At 44.4% G+C, this 8344-nt stretch overlaps 1 long non-coding RNA gene across 1 annotated transcript; it reads left to right on the forward strand.

The window, feature by feature from the left end:
• The first annotated feature begins 659 nt into the window (after positions 1–659).
• On the forward strand, positions 660–8137 carry LOC116971692. The gene is made up of 3 exons (XR_004411559.1): positions 660–779; positions 7875–7886; positions 8128–8137. It is a non-coding gene; the product is annotated as an uncharacterized LOC116971692 (long non-coding RNA).
• The last annotated feature ends 207 nt before the right edge of the window (positions 8138–8344 follow it).

The following is an 8344-nucleotide window of genomic DNA, read 5'->3' on the forward strand; positions in this document are numbered from 1 at the left end:
TTGGTGAGGCCAATCTGCAGGGAGCAATGAATAAGAAATTCTTTGCATTAATTACCCAAACCGTTTGCTTGTTATTCGCATCCCACCACAATGGGCCACAGAAAGGTCAAGCTGTTTGTTTATATTGCCTACTTGGCGAAGGAAGAATCACACACAATTCTCATTTCCCGTAGTTTCCATCAGCTACCACAGATTGAAGCAGATGCCGTATTACAATTATCCAAGGGCTTTCAGTCAAGCGAGTCAAAGGAAAATGCACAGTGGTAGCTGAGGAAACATGATAAATGCAAATTCATGCAATGCATATTTGACAAGGAAAATGAGCTTAGTCACACAAGATCAGGAATATAATTGGTGTGAACATTAAAAAAATGTGCATATCTGAACAATAATTTGAATAATTACTTTAATCTGCTTTCTTAAACTGCTATACTTAATGTGGGCAATATTTGAGGATAACATTTGTCAATCATCTTCATCACTTGAGAAAGCTTAAGGATGAAATCAAATCATCTTAGGAGACAGATTGACAGCACTATTTGGTTGATTAGTGCAGAAATTATAGCTCCCCTGTCCCACTTAGGAGACCTAAACAGCAACCTCTGGTGACCTTGCCTGCCACCAAAAAAAATCAAGATCGAGGTGACCTGCAACCTCCTACCACCTCCCACGCATATGTTGAAACCCTTCCTCGACTATGAAGAAAACCGGCTTCGACTAGACCTGTGACTAAAAAATGATCGATTCTTTAAACGGCAACCTATATTTAGTCGAGGCTGGTTTGAATCATGATGATAAAAGAGCAGCAACCTAGATGAAGCCTCGACCAGGCGGAAACCACTTTCGACCATTAGGGAGAGTGACCAAAACCTCCAATGACCTCATGGAGACCTTGGGTGGCGGGCAAGGTCACCAGAGGTTGTTGTTTAGGTCTCCTAAGTGGGACAGGGGCTTAAGGTTGATGAAAATACATTCTCTACCCCCTCTGTGTAGGAGTTTAGAAATTATGCTATAAATGGGGTTGGTTAATTTATGCTCATATGCCCTCCACATGAGCTATAGACAGACACAAAAAGCTGGAGTAACTCAGCGGGTCAGACAGCATCTCTGCAGAAAAGGAATAGGTGATATTTCGGGTCGAGACCCTTCTTTTGAGCTATTGTATACCTCCAAGAAGGAGGTAAGTATACCATTGAGTGACAGCTATTTTTTTGGGGTGATGCAGTTGTAGCCGGACAGGGTTTGTAGGCTGTGGCTTGTGGGTGTGAAGCCTATAGCAAAGGCAAGCAAGGTATATCGTTATAGACAATAGACAATAGGTGCAGGAGTAGGCCGTAACTATGTAGACCATAACTACAAGTGTGATGTACTTGAACATTTCATCGCACTGTTTCCTCATCCTCCTGGCATTGACGGCAATGATTAGCTGCTCGCACTGTTTTCAATGGTTTGGCCGATGAGCAAAGAATCCCATACTGGGAGAAACGGCAACCGATCGCCTTTGCATATGTACCTAATGTCTATCTTCCATGTGCCATGACCTCTCACAGTATTCCTTAGATGAGAACACATGGAACGATTATGTGAATGGAGCCTAACACATTTCCCCTCCACTTCCTCCACCAAGCCCTGCGCAGCTTTGGAAAACTTTGGACTTTGCTCCCCCCCATGATGTTTAATTATAACATTGTTTCCAGTCTGGAGTAATTTCTACAAAGATATTCATCATTGCTCCATCCACAACAGACCTCCGATTGTGAGATTATACAGGCTAGCACTGAATAGTGTAAAGGCCAAATCTAGGGTAAATGTCAATTGTCCTGCATTCATTTAACACAAGATTGCAGCAAAGACCTGATCAAACAATGACGTGATGCTGATTCTCTGACTAAAAATCTCTGGATATTTTTTAAAGTAATTTAGTTTTCCTCTCTGCTAAGATAAGATGAGCACCGACTGCAACCTCTAACCAGCTGAAGCTCCCACTCCACGAGGCATACACTCAAGAAAACAAGTCGAAACACAAATTGATGTCAGTCCATTCTGTGCCCTGTCTCCAGTCCAACCTTCCCATCTGATTCCAATATTCTGAATAGGCCATTGTTTCTGCTGTTAAGATGCTGTCAAATATTGTGAAATTAATTGCAGAGCATTGAGTGGGAGATCCACAATTTGCTTCTGTTGACATATGTGATGGTGTTGCACTTTTCAATGAAAATTGGCACCTCTTGCTCTAAAGGGCCTGTCCCGCGAGCTTGCGACAGCATGTGGCAAGCGCGACCTAAAGGGCCGGTCCCACGAGCATGCGACAGCATGTGGCGAGCACGACCTAACGTGGTCGCTTGAGCCGTACGGCCTCGCGGGGCCGGTCCCACTTCGATCGCCGGAGTCGTATGGAGTTGTGCGAAGCTGGTCCCGACATCGCGCGGGGCTCCGAAAAACTGACAGTGTTCAAAAATTCCGCGCAGCAACGGCCTACCGGCCCGCAGCCGCCTCGCCGCCGTACGCACCGCCTCGACAGGCATACGCAGCGTCTCTACGCCGTACGTCAGGTGAACTTCCCACGGACTTCGCTCGAACTTCACGTCACTCACTCGACCTCCACGCGGCCCCACTTCCGGTTTGGTCGCGCTCGCCGCATGCAGTCACATGCTCGTGGGACCGGCCCTTTACAATGGGAAATGTGTTGTTGCACAAAGACTACATCAGATTGCAGCTGCTAAACCTCACCCCAATTATTTAAGGCTCTGTAAATCAGGCTGAATGCTGACTTCTTACCAGGGATAATTCCTCATCATCTCCATTCAATAGTCTTATCATCTTGTTTGTCAAAATATCAACTAAACATCAAGACTGTGCCTATCCCCCCCAAGAAATGAGCGGACAATTCATATGTATGATTCTTAACAGTCAGTGTTGCCAATCCTTTCATTTAACAATAATGGATAATCTTAGCCTGAAGCAAATATTCTGGCAGTTTTATGCAAGGGTTATGGTGGCTGGAACCCATCCATTTAACCATCTTCACACATAAAGTATAGAAGGATGCACCCTAGTAAAGTCTATATTCATTAAAACTTTTCCAATTTAAGGACATACCTGCTCTGGCTGTAATATTTTCTGGAAGTACGGCAGCTAGTCATTTAAAACACTTTGCCAGCAATTGCCGTCACTGTAATCTCCACCACTGAGAATGGGAATTCTGTCGGAGAATATTTTAGTTTTAGTTTTAAAGATACAACATGGAAACAGGTCCTTCAGCTTACCTAGTCTGCGCTGGCCAGCAATTACCCATACACTAGAGATCTATCCTCGGGGCAATTTACATAAGTCAATTAACCAACAAATATTTGTGCCTTTGGAATGTGAGGAATGGGGAGAAAGGGGAGGAAACTGGAGCATAGAAACATAGAGAATAGGTGCAGGAGGAGGCCATTCGGCCCTTCGAGCCAGCACAGCCATTCATTGTGATCATGGCTGATCGTCCCCTATCAATAACCCGTGCCTGCCTTCTCCCCATATCCATTGACTCCACTAGCCCCTAGAGCTCTATCTAACTCTCTCTTAAATCCATCCAGTGACTTGGCCTCCACTGCCCTCTGTGGCAGGGAATTCCATAAATTCACAACTCTCCGGGTGAAAAAGTTTTTTTCTCATCGCAGTCGTAAATGACCTCCCCTTTATTCTAAGACTGTGGCCCCTGGTTCTGGACTCGCCCAACATTGGGAACATTTTTCCTGCATCTAGCTTGTCCAGTCCTTTTATAATTTTATATGTTTGTATAAGATACCCCCTCATCCTTCTAAACTCCAGTGAATACAAGCCTAGTCTTTCCTCATATGACAGTCCCGCCATCCCAGGGATCAATCTCGTTCCCACTCAGCACTCGGAGAAAATCCACAGGTCACAGGGAGAACGCACAAACTCCACACAGACAGCATTCGTAGTCAGGATCGAATCTGGGTCTCTGGCATTGTAAGGCAGCAACTCTACCGCTGGGCCACTGTCACACTAAAGGGCCTGTCCCGCTAAGGTGACACTATACGTGACTGCCAGGGGACTAGTTTTAATGGAATTCACCTACGGCACCTGGCGGCAACCTACGACAACACCTATGCCAACCTACGACAATCTATGACAGCAAAAATTGTTGCCACTGTCGCCGAAAAATCTTAAACATGTTGAAAATTTTGCGGCAGTCGCCTGTAGTCGCCCCAAAAGAATCGCCACGGTGGGTCAGGCCCTTTAGCCATACACTTTCCAGGCTTAACTTATACCATCACTTTCCACCATTCTTAAGGTGCGATCATCATTCATCATGAGGACTATGATGTTGCAAGATCTAGGCATCCAACACCTCCTCAGAGCAGTGGGGAATCGGCAATAATCATAGCTCAGTAAATGCTGTCCACTCAGAGAGAACAAATTTCAATTTAATGTATCAAATTTCAATAAAAAATAACAGCAATCATGTCAACGCCACTCGATGGAATCATGCAAATGGTGCTTGACGTTGCCCTTCACATTGTCATTTAAAGAATGCAAATGGAAAAGTTGACATTAAATATAAAGCACTCAATGCTCAATGCCCGCTGGTGAAGCCAAATTAAAATAACCACATGGCTTTGCTGTGAACCAACATATAAGTGTTCTTTATACATTTTTAACTGAGAATATATCTTCTTCTTCATAGGTAGCCCCTTGCGATTAAGTATGACTTGTCCCACTTTAGGTTTTATGGGTTATGAGGTGACAGAGGTGGCCAATGTGGGTGCTGCAAATTATTTGGCAGAATAGCACAGGAGAAGTCTGTCAGAGTCACCCTCTGAATGTATATTAAACATTGCCCAAGCATAAAAAACATTGGATTGCCAAAGAAAATCAGTTTGTGAAAAATGGCTCACATCCTCAATGTCTGTATTCCAGATATCTGAAAAGCCAGGAAAAGCCCAGAGGGTGTGATTTCGAAATCACACTTGTGTTTCCTCTCTGCTGCTGACAAAGTTCTGTGGCATTCTCCATTCAGTTGTGTGGGAACTGACTTGGCAAATCACAGTCCTAAACTAATTTCTGTTCCTGCTCACAGCAAGGGATTGATGTTTTAATATGAAGATAGACACAAAAAGCTGGAGTATCTCAGCGGGTCTGACAGCATCTCTGGAGAGAAGGAATAGGTGACGTTTTGAGTCGATACCCTTCTTCAGCCATATTTTGATGTGGTGGGTCTAGATCATTGCTGATTACACAATGTCCATAGTATCTTGTTCAAAAGGGAACTGCAGATGCTGGAATATCGAAGGTACACAAAATTGCTGGGGAAACTCAGCGGGTGCAGCAGCATCTATGGAGCGAAGGAAATAGGCGACGTTTCGGGCCGAAACCCTTCTTCAGACTGGTCTGAAGGTCTGGCAGGTTTGAAGAAGGGTTTCGGCCCGAAACGTCGCCTATTTCCTTCGCTCCATAGATGCTGCTGCACCCGCTGAGTTTCCCCAGCAATTTTGTGTATCGTCCATAGTATCTTGTTCTCATGTTGTGTATTGTACCACCACCTAATGGTGACTTCCAGACATCACACTCTCAACACAGGCAGGATCTCTGGCTGACATTTATAAAGACAGAACTTTTATAAAACAGCTCAGCTGTTCCATTGCAACCCTTCGCCAGTGAATCATTTTGTTTTGAAGTATAGTCATAGTTGTGATCTTGGAAACCAGGCAACGAACTTGTGCATGGCAAGGTTCACTTCCTGCTGATTGTGAGATCCATTTTGGCCAGGGCATTGGGATAATACACTTACTCTTATTTCAATGACGCATGCTGTTGTGAAGAAAAATGATTTGCTTTAAGACCTGATAACAAAAGATTGTTTCAATTATTAATGACAACTTCATGCTAGAAATTCTTCTACATGTGCAAAGGCTCTGCATGGAGATCTGTACCAGTGAGCTCTGCAATCCCAGGCTTACTGCAGGCAATGTCTGATACAATCAGGTCATTGAGGCATATAGCATGGAACCAGGCCCTTCGACCCATTGCATTCATGCTGACCAAGATGCCCCATCTAAGCTAGTCCCATTTGCCTGTGTTTGGCCCAAATCCTTCAAAACATCTCCATGGTTCAACATCTCTTTGTGATCATCCACTATGGAGGGGAGTGTTGATCCCAGAGTTTTGGTACTGGTGGGTAGATTGCACTGAAAAGGGAGGGAATTGGTAGTAAGGACATGGTTTAGTTTACTTTGTGACAACAATTCTGAGTTTGACTTAAGTTAATCTTTATTTTTGACTTTAGTTTAGTTTAGAGATACAGCATGCGAACAGGCCCTTCAGTCCACTGAGTCCGCACCGACTAGGGACAATTCACACTTATACAAAGTACACAAACTCAAGCCAATTAACCTACAAACCTATACATCTTTTGTAGTAAATGCCTACTATGTTCTGTGTGCTGAAGCAAAGCAAGAATTTCATTGTCCTATACAGGGACACATGACAATAAACTCACTTGAACTTGAACTTGAACTTGAGAAAGAACTGCTGCACATGCTGGGAAAATCGAAGGTGGACAAAAAAAACAGGCATTTTTGTCAACCTGTACATCTTTGGAGTGTGTGTGGAAACCGAAGATCTCAGACAAACCCACGCAGTCACAGGGAGAAAGGTCACGGGGAGAACTCCGTACAGACAGCATCCATAGTCAGGATCGAACCTGGGTCTCTGGCGCTGTGAGCGCTGTAAGGCAGCAACTCTACCGCTGCGCCACTGTGCTGCCCGTGGTGTTGATGAATGGAGATGGGTGGTTGAGATCAGAGAGGTGGCTTGGCAAAGGTGATGGAAGTTGATCAGGGAGAAAATCCATGTGGGCCTACAAGATGGCTGGGGAAAAGATGGATTGGAGGACATGTCTGATCTGAAGAGTGGAGCTGGAGAGAAGGGCAGAGATGGGGTTGGGCAGAAGATCAGAATGAGTTAGAGGATCGTAGTATTGGAAAAGGTCATGAGAGGAGCAAGAAGAACCAGGGAAGTTAGTGTAGAGTGATCACATCTTTGTATATTCTGCATATGGAAGCTATTGTGATCATTTCTTCCACTAACTATCTCTAGTCTTCAAAGCCTGGCTTCACTTAAATGAAACAGTCTTCTTGAAATTATGTGTGGTAAATGCTTGCTCAGTTTATTTGTAATTCCACAGGGCCATTTTCCATTCCATCTAAGGCAGGAGCTAGCAGGTGATGCCAACATTTAAAGTTTGTTTTTTAGAGATATCAGTGTTTCGATTGACTGCATATCAAGAAAACTAAAGTGAACGACACACAGGTTAGTAGACAAGCTCCTCTAGAACATGACACAGGTAGGTGCCCTGATAGTTCTAAAGGGCCTGTCCCACTTTCACGACCTAATTCACAACCTCTGGCATGTTTGCCCTTGACTCATAGAAACATAGAAACATAGAAAACAGTGCAGGAGTAGGCCATTCGGCCCTTCGAGCCTGCACCGCCATTCAATATGATCATGGCTGATCATCCAACTCAGTATCCTGTACCTGCCTTCTCTCCATACCCCCTGATCCCTTTAGCCACAAGGGCCACATATAATCCCTCTTAAATATAGCCAATGAACTGGCCTCAACTACCTTCTGTGGCAGAGAGTTCCAGAGACTCACCACTCTCTGTGTAAAACATGTTTTTCTCATCTTGGTCCTAAAAGATTTCCCCCTCATCCTTAATACTCACACTCGCAGCATGGAAGTCACAAGGTCGTAGGAGGTCGTAGGAGGTCATAGGTAGGTCGTGATGCTAGTCGTAGGCACTCGTGGTATCAAGTAGGTCGGGGCATTTTTCTAGCCTGATGAAAAATGTCCATGAGTAAAAAAGGTTGTGAATTAGGTCTTGAAAGTGGGACAGGCCCTTAATTCATCCCTATAATCATGTGGAAGTTCAATAATTGGTTAAGGTCTGGGGAAAGTTGAGGTAAAGCTGGGAGGTGGAGCCAGAGGATACAGATTGATGAATATGCAGTAGTACCTTGACTTTGAATGCCTACACTGCCCCCTTGAGAGACAAGGTGCAAAGTTCAACCATTAACATTAGCTTGAGGTGCTTATATTTTGCAGAGAGAAGTTCTCAGATGAAATAATGTAGCAGATTTATGGTGCAGCAAGTTTTATTCTCTGCTTCTGTTTCTGCATGTTTCTTGACAATGACAGCGCATACTGTACCTATCCGTGACTTTGTTAGGATTGCTGAAATCATTGCCCCCTTCACTGTGTTCTGAAAGTAAGCATGCAGGTATAGCAGGCACTGATGGCATGTTGGCCTTCAGAGCAAGAGGATTTGAGTACAGG

This window comes from Amblyraja radiata, chromosome 4 (assembly GCF_010909765.2).
Source record: "Amblyraja radiata isolate CabotCenter1 chromosome 4, sAmbRad1.1.pri, whole genome shotgun sequence".
NCBI lineage: Eukaryota > Metazoa > Chordata > Chondrichthyes > Rajiformes > Rajidae > Amblyraja > Amblyraja radiata.